General features: G+C 37.9%; 1 protein-coding gene across 3 annotated transcripts in view; it reads left to right on the top strand.

The window, feature by feature from the left end:
- Positions 1 to 920: 920 nt before the first annotated feature.
- Positions 921 to 16,700, top strand: part of LOC131691420 (LHFPL tetraspan subfamily member 3 protein) — a 49,447-nt gene continuing 33,667 nt past the window's right edge. For 2 of the 3 annotated variants that reach the window (XM_058977791.1, XM_058977790.1), the window contains exon 1: positions 921 to 1,111. The gene's annotated coding sequence lies outside the window, so the exon portion shown is untranslated. Of the gene's footprint in view, positions 1,112 to 1,641; positions 1,661 to 16,700 lie in introns of those variants that run through there. The other variant, XM_058977792.1, reaches the window with a different exon arrangement.

Raw genomic sequence — 16,700 nt, 5'->3', positions numbered from 1 at the left:
TTTAACACCCCCCTCCCCCATCGTAGCATTTCGTCACAAACCTCTAAATACCCCCCCCCCCTGGTAATTACGTAGCTTGACGGTAACTCTGCCCCCCCCCTTTTCCCCGTAAATTTTTTAAAAATTCTATTCTATTCCCCTTTAAAAAAGCTACGTAGCATGACATGACCCCCTACCCCCCCTGTCGTCACACATCATCACAAAATACAAAACTCCCCCCTCCCCCATATAATGCTACGTCATTTATGGATGATCCCTAGCGTTAAATAAAAACAAAAATGTGGATTTGTTGAACGTGACAGTTATCCATCCTCAGTGGAGTAAAAGTGTTTTTGTGACCATATAATTGGTTTGCAGGTTTAGTATTTCTCATAGCTCGGGTGAAGCAGCGAGCTTATGTTTGTGCCAGTTTAGCTTTATTATGATCCGCATGCGCACAACACATAATAACCAAACTCGTTCGAGGGGCGCACATTTGATTTTATTACATGCAATTTCGAGTCATTACTACGCTCGTATTTTTGCTTTCCAAGATACATTGAAAACCCATTTTTATCAGCCCTCAATTTTGTCAGCTTTTCGACCCGATTTCGTCAGCCAGTCCGGATTATGAGGCTATGTCCACGGATTGATGTTATATATTTGAACAGCTTCGGTTTAGTAGAGAAAATAACTGAAATTGTTTTGTCATTGTTCCAATTTTGTCAACCTAAAATACACCAAAGGGGCTGATAAAAACGGGTCTTCGCTGTATTTCAAAGTTTGTTTCCAGAAGCTCTAAGAAGAACCATCAAGATAATCAAATTAAATGTAATTATATGTTTAAATTTGGAACCCCTCGTTGCAAAAGCGATCATTCTTCACTCGCTTTACAGACAACCAGTCGACGGTGCAGCTTTTCTTGCGTCCACACCGTAGGAACAGTCCGTAGTTGAATCTTGAACGAAGTAGACGTGTTTTTTTGTTCGACGTAGATCACTCCCCGCATTCGTTTTTACATTTCTTTCGCAGTTGAATGTTATGCTGCTCACAGTTGTCTCAAATTCTTTACTCCTCGCGCTGTGTATGTGAGCGACGGGCTGAAGATCTTTTACAACTCGGTAGTGGTGAAGTAAGTGTTTTGTTTTTCAATAGGAAATTCTCACTTATCGTGGCAAGAAAAAAAGAACAATTTCCGAAATCCAATCAGTGCCTAACCTAAAAATGGTGTTGGGAAATTTCATTCAACCTTGGTGCGGAGATCCTTTGTTAGGGTACTCCCCGCTGGCTGACGTTGAAGATCGCGTTGTGAATTCGCAAGGGTACTTGTAACGGTGATCGTGTATGTATGGTTGGATGGATGGATAGAAACAGCAACAACAACAACCAGAAACAGAGAAGCAGCAGAAAAGTCTCGCCGCTGTAAAGGTGCTTTAAAGGCCAGCTTAAAAATGCCAACAAGAAACCACTAAAGCGTGCGAGAGTAGCTGTAAGCTGAAAGAGGGGGGAAATTAGCACAAACGAGCAAATAATGGGAAATAAACATATTTTCGTGTGAATTTTACAGTCCAATAATAGTGGTACAGTTCGTTTCGGGCGTGCAGAGTGATGAAGTTCCTGCTCTGATGTGGTGTCTGGTAATGCTCTAAAGTGATCGTGTGATGGTGAAAAGGGATTAAATGTGCGTATATGTTATGAGAAAGCTCATCTTGGCCTAGTGTAAACCAGCGATCTCGCGAGGGAATTTGAATGCAGTCGAACACGGCAAGGCACGAACTCTGTTTTGATGGGGTACATGGTTGACGTACGCAGCTTTTTGGTGGTTCGTATCAGCTGGAGCATGACGTGGTGTGAAGTGGAACGTTGACGAATTTTTTTAAGGTCTAGGCCAAAGTTGGAAGGTTTTTGGGCGGTAATAAAATTCAGCGAAATAGATTAATGGACGGGTGTAAAACCGAAGGGATCGTTAAAGTGTTTGAGGCAGCTCTTGGCAAAAAAAGCATCTGTTGCAAGTTAAATTATTTTATGACGATATTCATTAAAAAGTTTTTGGAACGGGATGGCATGTTCTTGAAAATAGAAAGATGACCTATTGTCAACACACGCACACACTTGCACAAGTATCTTTATTCTCCGCAATATACTGTTTGAAAATGTTAGAGATAAAATTATAATGAAAGGTTTAAGACTTGGGGCACGTGAAAGTCTGTTGAATTTGCGCAAGCTGGGTAATATAGTCCCTAACTGGTTGGATGACTTTCATAGGCACAGCGTTAGATTAGAGTGGCCATTTGGAAGGGTCAATAGGATCGTATCATTAGTTCTGCAATTGCGCTATACACCGAGAATTGATTGCAAAGTCTGTTGCAACCGAAGGTGAATATTCCGCAAAGAGATTGTAGGTTTTGTATTATTAGAAATAGTTAAAATGTTGTCAACCAACATTTTGATTGTGTAAGCCATTTCGATATCCATAGCCCGGTTATACCCCGTTTAGATACAGGTCTTGCCCGGATCTTTTTGTCCCGAAATTAAGTTGTGGACTGTTCCACTCAACACTCGATAGAATATTAAACAATTTAAACAGGTTAAGGTTAAGACAGAGAGTATTTAATCTACGCTTCGAATCAAAACAGATTCAGTGGAAACAACAGATAAAAAGCGCGACTAAATGTAAAGGATGTGAAATTCCTAATAATAAATTGAAGACATGAAATCTTCCGGATGTCGGCAACGGATATTTCGCCTGCGTTCGTTCAGGTCAGGCAATTGTTGACGAATTTTATAAATTTCATGCTTATGGCAATCGTTTAAAGCACCATACCCCCTACCCAGCGATGGTAACTTCCTTTCACTCATCGTCTTGGAGCTATGTTCCGGCGGCTGGAGGTCAAAGATGTACAGAAGCATCGTAACCTTCACATTTTGATACGCGGATCTTCTGTTCATTAGTAGCAATCTGTATACATTCCATAGTCCTTTCGCTGCATTTTTCGACATTCTCTTTCACATAACCTCCTATAAATATTTCTGTTATGTACGCTTTCCACGGATTCCACAGTTTTAGATTTCTTTGCAAGACACCAGGTTGTGCAGAGTTCATATAAACAACTTTACTGACGTAGCTAACCTCCATCGGAAAAAACATTGGTCAATACGGATCTTTAGGGGGATGTAGGTTATTACACCCTAGTAACAATTGAGGTTTTATGGCACTCTTAAGGCTTTTTTAAAACTTCGAATGCACTTGTAGTGCGCTATAAAACTAGAAATGCTACTTGGGCATTTTCTGGTGAAGATTATTACTGTGAGTTGATATCTCAGTCCTTTTTATATTTCTAAGAGCGAAACTACACGAAAAAAATGTTTCCAAAATATTCGTTTTTATTTTTATGCGAATCACCTCGGTTCCGACAGCATAAGTCATTAAATTGACTTTACGTTTGTCCGGACATGCCGCAGACTCAGGTGATTCGCATTTAATGCCAAAAGATCCTGACTCCTGCGTTGCAGAAGACAAAGAGTTAAGTAGCCGGAAAACTAAGCTTGTTCATTGACCCTACTCCACGCTTTTCTAAACATTCTTACTTCAAATGCTTGCTCTTCCTTGAGTACTATGGCTCTTAGTATTTGAAAAATACTTCACCTTCCAGTCCCTTGCTAATTATATGTCGTTACAATATAAAAAAAAGGAAAAAGATTGACTCACTATAAGTCGTTATTAGAAATGGAAAAAAGAGTATTAGTTTTGCATGGCCCTAGTGCACCTGGGAATTCATAGTTAAATGTGAGTGACACGTCACGCACAAATTACGGGCGTATGGAGTACGGGCCTACCTATCTTTTTATTCATATTTGAATTCAATCAATTTTAGTCCAACTAACACTGAGTCTTATTGAACTATTATTAAACTGTACATAATTAACATAAAGTGGCAACGAACGGTTTCGAAACTGTGCAGAACTACTGAAGAATTGAAACGACGGATCATTGCAAATGTCGGGATGTTGGCAGCATAGTTAGTATTCAGTCTGCAGCAGTGTTCGAGGTCGAAGGACACGGGTTGGTGCGTACAGGTTAATTTGTAATAGGTGATCGGGAACATCATATACTGCCAGAAGAAGCTTAGATACAAAGGTAGAGTTTAGTGGATCGTTCCAATGTTGTAGTTGAAAGTAAACATGTTCCTCGTTCGATGAAAGCTGATAGCAAAATATTTAGCAACACTAATAACCATTATATTTCTTTTACATCAACTGTAAAAGGTATCAACGAGATACTGTAACTCACAGCAATCAGCTTCTTTCCCTATAACTAGAAATATTTTCAAGTCGTCGGCGAAGTATAGTTTTCCTCCACGCATTAAGATGAATATGAACAGTGAAAATAGTAGCGGACCAAGCGTACTACCTCGCGGAACTCCAGAATGGTTGGAAAATTATTCAGACACATTCTCACCAATTTGAACAACGACTTCACGGTGAACAAGGTATGATCGAAGCCAACGGCAGGATCGGGTGGTGCGTCCAAGTTTATCAAGCTTCGTTAACAGTATTTCATGGTTAACAATTTCAAACGCAGCCTTAGACTATCTGTGTAGATCGTGTCCACCTGCAGCTATTTGGACATTTGTTTCGCGCAGAAGGACGTTAAAGAGACCAGGTTCATCTCAACCGATCTACCGGGGAAGAAACCATGCTGACAAGTGCTAATGTAGTGTCGGCCCATCTTGGAAAGTCTAAAGTTCTTCAGTCAAATCAGTTCGAACAAATTTAATCATCGTTCGGTTGGCATGACGAGTTCTGCCCAAAGTTTTGTTTTAATTTTAATGATAGATTCGAACGAACCTAATTCTCGAGTGCGGGATCAGAACCAACGTCAACAACACAGGTTCACAGCTGAACACTGCTTTAGTTGGTCTATCTGCCGATAGACTAGCTATATGTTCGGCCAGCTGTAGTATGCCGTGATATCAGCATGCTTGTATACATCAACCAGTCAATAATCCAGTTCTTTCAACGACCACATCTCATGTCCGTACAGACCGTAGCAGTGATCTGTATGGAGTAAGTTCTGGGCGTCTCTCTTTTAAAAGGCTCGCTTCCTCTTCATTGCATAGCTTCAACACCTGCAACGTCACAAACAAGTTGGATGTTTTTTGACTATCGTGAAACTTTTTTTTTCGACCCAACCCAATTTATAGTTTGGGTAATGTCTTCCCCTCCGACCGTCCGTTCTTGCCAGCGAAAAAGTTTCTCCTAATATCGTTTGTAACGAATTACACTGTTTCGTATTTCGACAATAATCTTTTAATGTGCTCTGCTTTAGTCGAGTTGTACCTAAATTTTATCACCATCCATATATAGACAGGGTTCTTGGTTTCGACGTTGCCATATTCAGCGCATTGTTGCTTGTTGCTCTTTGCAATAATGTTTTCTGCCTTGTCTAAATATACACAGTTTATCACGTGGTGTAGTTCTATGTGCGTCACTTTTTGGAGATTAAGGTCCATTTTCACTTTTAGTAGCTAGGGTAAAATGGACTTATTGGGGATATACTGAAATAAAGCATAGAAAAATCATGTTTTTGTCAATATGCAATACTCTATGTTGTAGTTCCATATGTTGGTTTTTGAGTATCCAGAGGGATTACGAAACGAAAAAAATATCTGGGGCCCTATTCTCACAGTCACGTCACTTAGTGACTAGAAGGAAATTTTGTTCTAGTCACTAGGTGACGTGACTGTGAGAGGGCCCCTGTACTTTTTCAGACTGCATGTGAAACGGGCATATGGTGGGTAACCCGATCAGAATGAAAAATAGAGTATCAGAAATTAATTTTCGTAACATATTGTATTTAAAATTAGGTCCCGTTAGTAGTAAAAATAACAGAAAATTATAACAAGTATCAGCACGAGATAAAGTTTTTAAATCTTTTTGTTATGTTTTTCTGATCGAGAAGATGGACATGTTGGAGATATGATGATCATAACACAAAATCTCGCAATTTACTGTTTCGAATGGATGTTTTGAATAGATTGTGGTTCTTCTTAATATATATCTACAATACGCGGCGAAAAATTACGTTTTCGGGTCCAATTTAGAACGGATGATGTATTTTCTAATGTGACGTTTTTGTGTTTGGGCTATACAGTCACTTCCATGATCACTTATGATACAAAATTGGGAAGTTATGTATTAACTGTGCCATTGGTAACACAAGTTACTCGATTGCACATAGCAGTGCGGGACCTGCACGAAGTCGTCCACGTTTTCCAGGTTTCAGTAATTCCGTATATAACCTCGGTCTCAATAAAAAGTGTCCTGTGCTCTCAATAAACATACAAAGCATCACACTCAAGCGTGCTCGGCAAGAATGGCATTTCCCTTTGCCGAGAATGGTATAGTCAATTAATCATTTTTGTTTCCGAGACATTCCATCACAATACCACCTTTATTGACACCGAGTATAATTTTTATGCGAGAGACGCATTCGGTACCAAAAACCCTGGTAAAACTGTAACATTTCTAATAATCGTACACTGAGCAAAAAAAACGTGTAAAAGAACAGGAAAACTGGATAAAATACACGTGAAAGCACACCGTCGTGATTTGGTCATTTTTTCAATCAGATGTCGATTGCTGCTAAATCACATATTGACAATTAAGTATTTATTAGATGTTGTTACCATTTTCGCTCATGGATTGTGTTCACACGCGGAACTGAACTATCAGCAAACACTCTCTATGACTGCCAATTGATGACCATGCAAGTGTACAGTGTACATACGATGCGATGAAACAGCAGAGAGACATTAGAAGGCGATTCCGGAGAGCGACTAAAATGTTGCGACTGGATGTAAGTTAGGAAAAACACTTGTTTTATTTGATCAATATGTAGCAGTCAACTTGCCCATGAATATCTTTGAAATTACTAGTGAGAACGTGCCCGATACGATACGCACCGATCCGTTTCGATTACTGAAGACATTTTCTTTTCCGGTCGTTGTTGCATCTGTTCATACACTAAATATAAGAATTGACCTCCGATCCTCTCACAGCAGTTTGAATAAAACGACATTTTCGGCGCACTGATTTCAGATGAACAACATTACTTGAACTATTTCTCAATGTGAAGTAAAATTATTCCTAACTCTGCAAGCAAACAAACATTACAGATTTCTATAAGCTGGACATCTATTTCTTTGTTGATTGTGAGTGAGCTTGATTTTCGTGAGTATTTTATTAGTAAATTATATTGTAAACTTTTCTAAACATCCAATTTTGAAACTAATGACCGTTCAGAAAGTATAGTTATCATTTCAGATCTCAATAGCATTGTATAAGTTTAGCGTTACAAAGAAAATATACAAGGCAATCAATATGTAAAAACACTCACGAAGCACAATCTTTCAATGTTTAGTTATCCATGACTATAATCTACTATAGATGGGTAATGTCAGCAACATAGCTGTAAATTTCAGCAACTGAAAACAAGAAAATCTAAAAGTAAGTCTCCTTCGCAAACGAGAAGCAAGAGCCACTATGATGCGAATTGTTTTCTTGTTTGTGTCGAAAGTGAGTGATGCTGAATTGATTTCGTACAACCATATTTATAGATTCGTGTTAATTTGGTATTTTTTAAAACTTTTAACAAGTTTTTCTTCAAATACAAGATATCAGCAAACACGCCGTGTACTGACATTTTCAGAGCGAATTCACATTTTGGCTTAAATTTGGAAGTTTACCGTGATTTAACTTTTTATCGGTTCCGACAGCATGAAGTAACAAGTTACTTTACGCTCGTCCGGACATGCCGCAGACTCAGGTGATTCGCATTTCTGATGCCAAAAGATCCTGACTCCTGTGGTAGCAGACAAAGGGTTAAGTCGCCGGTAAATTCTAAGCTTGCTCATATGACCCTTTCCACGCTTTTCTAAACTTTCTTCCTTCAACTACTTGCTCTCCTTTCAGTACTATGCAGGTATCTGCTACGCCACCTTGATTTCAATGCCAACATCAAAAACGTCGCGTTAGGGTCGATCCGCAATAAACAATTTCATTCAACACAATTTTGTGATAGTCAAGTTCGTTTAATTTGTTGGTGCACCACCACCAACAACACATTCCTTCAAGTAGCTGTCCAATATTTTCGCTTTTCAACAAATGTCTAAAAATCGAGTCATGCCTTACGGTATCTGACTAGTGAAAATCGAGCTTCGAGCAAAACAAGCAGAACAATTTGAACTGTCAGTGGGGCCCATAATTTGTGTGTCCGCTGAGATGTTGGCTTATATCAGATCAATACAAATGGGATAGGGGTGCCATATACGTTAGAGCATTGCAAAAAATTTTTTTTTTGAATTCTCAAAGGCCCCCCCTCTCATATTGTGATAAATGTCAAAGTAAGCTCAGATGCCAAATTTCACATCATTTGGACAATTTTAGACCCCCGCCCACATCGCTTGAAATTTTTTGAAATTGGTACTATGGGAAAATATGGAGGAAAAATACATTAAATGCTATAACTTTTGAAATGGCAATCAGAAAATTAAAATTTATGCCTCTTTTGGAAGGAAATAATCTTTGTATTTGAATGGAGATATATTTGTTTCTAGAAAAATACAAAAAATAGTGGGGTACTGGGTCATTTTGGCCCCAAAATTTCCTATTTTTATTGATTTTTCTGCTCCGTGATGCAAATCATACATATTTTGTAGTTTTTCTAATGTAAAAAAAATCTCAGAAATCGAACGGAATCCTTTTGACCTTAGTCCGAATACGAGAAGTTGGGGTTAAATGGCCTTTTGACATTCATATTAAACTTCATCATTTTCTCGTGAATATATCTCTATTACTCTTCACTCAATTTTCATAAACTATACCTTGTTGAACGTGGAAAATCCTTAGAATTATAACAAAAATAGATTCGTTATCGGTAAAATTCAGGAACATCAAATTATCTGACATATAGTGTCGATTTCACATTTTTATCATAAAATCGCACATATTAACTCCATTTAACAACAAAATTCTTATTTAATTTACTACTTTTAGTGTAAAATATGCTAAGGGATCACATGAGAAAAGTTTCATTCCTGGAAAAATAGGAGAAGTTGAGGTATTAGGACAAATAATGAAAAAAAGAGATTTGTAGAGTAAATATCAAAAAGTTTGATGTTTCTGAGTTTTATCTTTAACGTTTTTATTTTTGCTTTATTCCTCAGAATTTTACACGTTCAATAAGTTACATTTTATGAAAATTGATTGAAGAATAATAGAGATATATGCATGAGAAAATGATAAAATTTAATATGACTGACAAAAAGCCCTATAACCCCAACTTCTCGTATTCGAACTAAGGTCAAAAGGGCTTCGTTCGATTTCTGAGATTTTTTCACATTAGAAAAACTACAAAATATGTATGATTTGCCTCACGGAGCAGAAAAATCATTAAAAATAGAGGATTTTGGGGCCAAAATGACCCAGCACCCCACTTTCCCGTATTTTTCAAGAAGCAAATGTATCTTCATTCAAATACTTAGATTATTTCTTTCCAAAAGAGGTATAAATTGTAATTTTCTGATTGCTACTTCAAAAGTTATAGCATTTAATGTATTTTTCCTCCATATTTTCCCTTAGTACCAATTTCAAAAAATTTCAAGCGAAGTGAGCGGGGGTCTAAAATTGTCCAAATGATGTGAAATTTGGCATCTGAGCTTACTTTGACATTTGTCACAATATGAGAGGGGGGGCCTTTGAGAATTCAAAAAAAAATTTTTTTTGCAATGCCCTAATATACGTGGTACTATGGCTCTTAAGGTTGGACAGAGAATGCGCAAAATTTGCAAACGAAAAAAGCAGTTTTTTCCACACCGTATGTCAGATCTTCATAAAAATTAATTAGCGTATGTAGAATGTACAGTACTGCTGATTGATTTTTATGAAGATCTGACATACGGTGTGGAAAAAAACTGCTTTTTTCGTTTGCGAATTTTACCCTTTCTCTGTCCAACCTTAATATTGAAAAGTATACTTCACTTTCCAGTCCCCTGCTAATTGAATGTCGTTAAAAACTTAAATTTTACCCAAAGAGTATAACAAATCGTAAAAAAAATATATGCCCTCAAAAATTAATGGAGCTTCAAGACCTGGCTTTTTGTTGACTTTAGGTCACCATTTTAAAATTTCACTATTCTAAACTATTTTCATGAAACAAAAGTGCTACATATTCGAATAATTCTAAATTCTTGGTGATTTTCTTGAATAGATTAAATCATTGAAATATAGATTTTGTATTGTCCAATGAGCCCTCGAAATTATATGGTCAAATAAGATGGAAAACTTGAAAGATTATTTTGACCTCAAAAAAGTAATCCCTTAATTTAGTTATTCATTTTAAATCCCAATGGATTCGAATAATTCTTCAAAGTGGATAGAGCCAAACTTCTTCTATTGGTTTTGTAGAAAAGTTTTATATTATTATGGCACACACTTCTCAATACTCCGATAAGTAAACAGGATAAGATTTACACTAGAGTCGCTTAATATTTACAATTTTCGATATGGTTTTTATGAATGGTAACCGACTGTAAACGGTGGCAATTCAGACTGACAAACATTTTCGAAATAACTATTATCGGTTTCTTAGTAAAGTAGTATGCAAATTAAGAAGATTTTGGTAAGGGTTTTTCCGCGATATTTTAACCTCCACGCTCTTCTCTCGCTCGAGAATCCATATACAACTATCTCTCCCTGCAACGTAACCTTTCTCATTCCGACTAACGTGCGCGCGTATGGTGCAATTCAAATGCGATTCTCGTTGGTGTGAGGAGTTACCTGATTTTTCTTTGACCGTTAAATGACGCTTTAATTCCCCTATGGGAAATCTGAGTATTAGTGAAATTAGTAGTTGTTATTAAGTTTTCCTAAAGTTAGCACTTATCTGACTATATTACCGAACACATTACACATGCCATGAATGAAGTTCCATTTTTATATTTAAAATTTCATGAAACTGAATTTGCATCAAATTTGCATGATGTCACGGAAATGATAACTATGACAGGACGCCATATCAGGCTAAAATAAAGTTCAACTGTTCACCAAATCCACCAATCGCTTGCCAGATCAGAAAGTTTTCAATGTGTGTAAGAAAAATAGCTGTTGCTATTAAAAGACAGCAAGAAGTAGCAAGTTGCCGCTAGTCTACGCTACAATCGGCTAGCAGACTTCCTGCAATCGATATACGGAACTTGTGTTCAAACTTGGATACAATGATTTTTCACGTATGTGAAATTGAGTGCGATGATGATTTGTAACGTATTATTATTCGAATGTTTACCCAAATGGGACAATTTGTTCTAGCTTATGCGTCTGTTCTCTGGGTTTATAGCAACAAATCAATATGAATTCTTCCAAAGGGCTAAAGAGATTTTTGCAAACAAACTTATTTCGCTCATTATTCCGCTGCCGAGTTGAGTTAAATTTCATGAAAAATACACATGAATCAACAACTTTACCCTTGGTATAATCAATTTCAACTGTTTTCTGGGTTGAAATTCTAACAAATTAAAAGAAATCAGCAAAACAAAAGTTTGTTTACAAATCCTATGAGCCCTATTCAAAAGTTGATACGGAATTGTCTTCAGTAACATTCCTCGGTGGATGTCAACGCACCTCCGAATGAGTTATCAGGCAGGAATCTCAGTTTATACCTATCCAACAAAGCGATCAATCAGCATATCGCTTAGGTGCACAACTAAGCCAGGACACAAACTTATGTTTGAGACGTTTCTGTTTTTAGTAAACTTTTCTTTTTTGCTGGGTTTTGCTATTGTACTACTGAAATACAAAAAAGCAATAATAAATATATTAATTAATAACGAAATTATAAACTATCAAACATTGATAAAAATTCTTGACACTGATAGATTGTCAAATTTTGGGATCACAATTAGAGGAGTACATTTTCAATGCCAAAAAAATGCACTCCAAAAATCTATCGTCTCAACTCAGTGCCCTACATTACCAATATGTAGATTAATTAGAAATTCATAACATCCATCCGAAATGAATAGTAATTTCGTTAAGTATGGTAGGTATCATTCGCCCCCCCCCCGTAATTGTACCGGCTGATCTCGTAAATCATTAGGCCTCTTCCCACACGCCACAGACGAGAGACAGCTCAATTTTCCTACAATAGTAGGAAGTTATGCGATCTGGTTTCTCAACTGGAAAGAGAAAAACAAACAAAAGAATCAACCGCCCGACCGCACCGCACTATACCTAAGTCGGTTACAAATGAAAACAATATCTTCACGGCTGAATCGTCGCGTCACCCGTCAAAGCAAGCCACCTGAGAGCATTTCCATAACACAAACTGATTGGCTCACCGCACTAACAACCAACGGACGTCACCGTCGAGCAAACGAAACACCATGGCTCACTGTGTCAGAGCATAATGATATTGAGTTTACTAAAACATCTCTTCCTCGACCATTGTTTCTTCCTGTTTTGTTACCGTGCGCCGCCTCAGTCAAGGCACCGCTCAACTGACGAATGCCACACAGGCTTTTCCTATACTCCTCTCGCGAGCCCATTTCCATGCGTCTGTTGCAGTGCAATTTTACATAACGCATTTCTACGTCTTGTTATGGGGGCAATTGTGCGGTGGCTTTTTAGTTGTAGGTTCATTTGTTTAGCTATAAGAAAATAGGCTGCCGCAAATTTCGGGCTTTCGTTAATCCGATCACGCACACAGTAAGCAGGACCCATCAACAGAAACGATGAAGAATCCCCGAATCTACTTTTACTCGGGTTGTTTATCGATCGAGATAACTCGTATCCAATTTCGTTGCAAATTCGGTCAGAGCTTTTACGAGTTGATAAGTCCGAACTACACTACACACAGACACACTCGGCGGAATAAGTTCATTGGCGGTTGATCTCAATCCCTAGTTTCGTGTTGAACGTGATTGTTTTTAATAAATCGGGTGGAATAAAATTAGCAGCTATTTCGCAGTTGGAAGGTTGTTTTAGCTTGAGCTAGCGATCACTCCTGGTTGAAATGCCGTTATTGATCGGGGTTGAATGAAAGTACACAGATAATCAATAGACGATAATGCCTGGGAGTAGCCAAATATTCATCAATGTACATTGTACAACTCTTGATCATCCCAAGATGTTATTTGATCAACACTGGTGCTGGTTAGATTTGACCGTAGATCGCGTAAGAAATGTAAAGAAATGTTTTAAGGTATGTAGAGTTAGTGTGGGATTTTTTATCTAATTTTGAGTTATCACTTTAGTATGTCTTCTGAGTTTCAGTCGTTCAAACACGGTGTCGTCTATGTAAGGACAGCCGTAAACTCGAAATCGCAATTGCGCTATTGCTGAGCAGTTTTATTTCAGATGATATGAGGCTCCGTAGTCGGATTCACAAAGATCACATGAAAATGACTCAGCGCGCTGAGTAGTTGTCATGTGATAAATGAGTTTGCAATTGCCTGTTAAAGCTTCGAAAAATGTAGTAAATTTTCCAAAATCGCACTGCACGATTGTTCTAGAAACGACTTTGTTTGGCGATAAGTTTGTAGATTTCTCCAAGTATTGCTGTGCTCGGATGAAGACCAGGACCGCATCTTTTCTCTTATCCAACTTGTCGAAATTGGCAGGGTGGGCTCAGTACCAACGAAGTCAGTCGCTGTACCTGCCCTGGCCAATTAATCAGCCCATTAATTTCCAGTAAAACCAAAATATCTGGTCACCCAGACATGGTCGATAGTGTTGACGTTGCTTAGTTCTTCGATTTGGGTTCGGCGCGCGATCACTAGCTTGAACAGTGACAGATATCCCGAAAGGTCATCCAGATAACCTCAGAATTGTTATATTCTGTCTAAAGCAACTAAATGACGTTGGTGGCGACAAGGCTTGTATGAAGGACTACTACGTTCACATGTCCGCTTACAAAGTTGAGATCGACGGTGGGGTCACCGATTCGAAATTGTGCGTGGATCTACTGAAGCACGGGATTGGCCAAGGTTCCTTTGCTTCATTGAGCGAAAGTTTTTGAATGGAAATAGCACTGGATGGGAAAAAATTCGATAAGAATCGTCTGCCTATTCGGTTGTTTGTACTGAGAATAGTGAGGATGACTCTTGCATTGAGAATGCAGAAAAATAGGTATTCCAATTATGAGAGAGTCCATAAAGCTAAAACGTTCCTATTAACGACAATCTAAGCACTGCAGAAAAACTAAAAAGAGTTACGCCAGAGTATTACTCTGATGATCCTCATGTGGGGATCAGTAAGTTGAAAGAGTAGTTGGAGTTAGAAGCTAATTCAGTTTCTCCACGAGCAAAAACGGCATTAGTTTTGAAACCCTTTGATGTCTTCTTTTTCAGTGGTCAGTTCACTTGAAAATGACACATTATCATGACTTATTTCATGATTTATCCTCACGAAAATTAAAAAGCCGGTCATGATTTCAGTGCCCTCCCTGGGGCTGGTGCCTGTGGTAGGGCCAACCAGGCCAACCGCACGCTACGGGCCTGAATGCAATGCTTTTGAAATCGTCAGAAAATGATGTTGTTCGCTGTTGACATATATTTTAGTGACTCCAACCATTCAGTTGTCATAACGGAACTACACCATGACTTGGTGACTCTTGTTTCTGAAGTGTTCTACGAGGTGGGAACAGTAATTCAGTGGATCAATTCTTGACTAATATACCACACGGCTCTCTATATGGATTTACATTATCAACCTCTCACTGTACGGCAAGCTACTATTCGTTAGAGCTAGAGCCCCTAAACCCTGGACTAGCAGAAGCTGCACATGGAATCAATAGATTACGCGGCTTGGGAGTAGCAGAATATATTTCAATGTATAACTCCTGGTAACCCTAGAAGTGTTTATTGATCGATACCGGTGCCAGCCAGGCCCGAACACTGATTGCGGAACGAAAGGGAAGGAATATTAGTCCGATATTTGCTTTAGTTAGAGGTCGTATATAATACTGCGCAGATCACAAGTATTACAGGAGGTGGGTGTTTGTTTAGTAGAGATAGAAATTCGATTTGAAAAATATTCTGAGATGCGCGCGACTTAGCATATTTGAAATCTCTTGGCATTTAACCACCAGAAGAGTCAATGAGTAGGGTAAGGCGGTCATTTCACATCGGATCAAGTCGTTATATATACCAAATTCAAGGTTAGGCTTTTGCGTAACTATCGATGTCGAAGATCGATTATCGTCGTACTGCCCCATCTTGTACTGTTTATCCGTTGGCAGCTTTAACGTTGAGCATATCGAAAGTGCATGCAGATGCTCCCCACAGTAAATACACTTTTCAGCAATTTTTGTGCATGCACATTTATACGAATACTTACTATAGACTTCACTAAGTTGTTAGGGAATTCTTCGAATTCGAAACATTTCGATAGAGTTCGTAAAATAACACTGAGTTTCACAGAACTTTTTTGAAGTTCGTTGCAATTCCGCTTGAAGTTCGAAGGACTTTTGAAAATCTCGTAGAAGCTCCCTGAAGATTGTAGCAGAATATTGTCAAAGCGTCTGCAACTTCCAGGAATCTTTAAAGATTGCCTTAAAATTTAGAAAACCTTTTTGAAGTTTTGAAGCTCGCAAATGCTTTGCAATTCACAGAAATGGCTCGGATTCATTAAAATTGTTCAAAGAGTGAAACGAATTTCTCGAATTTCGTGTGAGATCAAAGAATCACATTTCCTGATGTGTTTAGGGCTTCTCTGAAACTTAAAGGGCTTCTGTAAGTTTTATAGGACTACACATATAAGTTCGATAAGAATGAATCCTAGAAATCTGTTAAAATTTTCTAAATGTAAGAAATTTTCTGACGGTTTCAGGCCTTATGTTACATTAATAGGACGTCCTATTCTAGTACGTTTGCGTACTATCGAGATTCACGACTTTTATGGTGGTTCCAACTGGGAAAACCTCGAAATGGTGAGTTAAACGGAAGCAATTTTGTGAAAAAAAATCTGTCACCAATGCATTCATCGTGTGTTTTTATGGAACTTTGGGATAGCATAAGTCTTAGTGTATTGGACCGGAGTCCCAAGGGTTGCAGGTTCAAATGCTGCTTCTGGGGTGATTTTTTTCACAATTTCGATCGGTTTTTCCCTGTTGGATACAGCCATAAAAGTCCTAAATAAGGTATTGGCACTTTCGTCAAATTCAAAAAAAAAAAAAAAATTAACGAATTAAGATTTATTTGTGCTTACAGACTTAAAAAAAATGTTACTTTTTTCAAGATCACCCAAGGATTCTGAAAAGTTCTGCTCAATTGCTATGCTTACGCATGTATCAATGTCACAGTTCGGCTAAACGACTATTACGACCGAATGATCGATTCAATCGAAGGCTTTCGGATAAATAATCCGTTTAAAAATTTGACCCTTTTCGACTATAGAATTCAGAGTAATATCAAATGATCGGATATTACTGAGTAGATGTGCGTATATAGTGTAACAATACGTCATATTAATGAAACCTCGATTTTCAATCAACCGATTCAGTTGATTTTATTCCGGACAAAAATTTACACGTACTGTAAGTTACATAGTTCAGATAATTAGACATAATTACAAGTGCGATTGAACTTAATCATCACATAGATCATAAAATTTACAGTTAAGAATATTCTGTTATTTTCATGACAATATTATAATAATTAAGTTCC

This window comes from Topomyia yanbarensis, chromosome 3 (assembly GCF_030247195.1).
Source record: "Topomyia yanbarensis strain Yona2022 chromosome 3, ASM3024719v1, whole genome shotgun sequence".
Taxonomy (NCBI): domain Eukaryota; kingdom Metazoa; phylum Arthropoda; class Insecta; order Diptera; family Culicidae; genus Topomyia; species Topomyia yanbarensis.
This window is presented reverse-complemented; position numbering and strand designations above follow the sequence as displayed.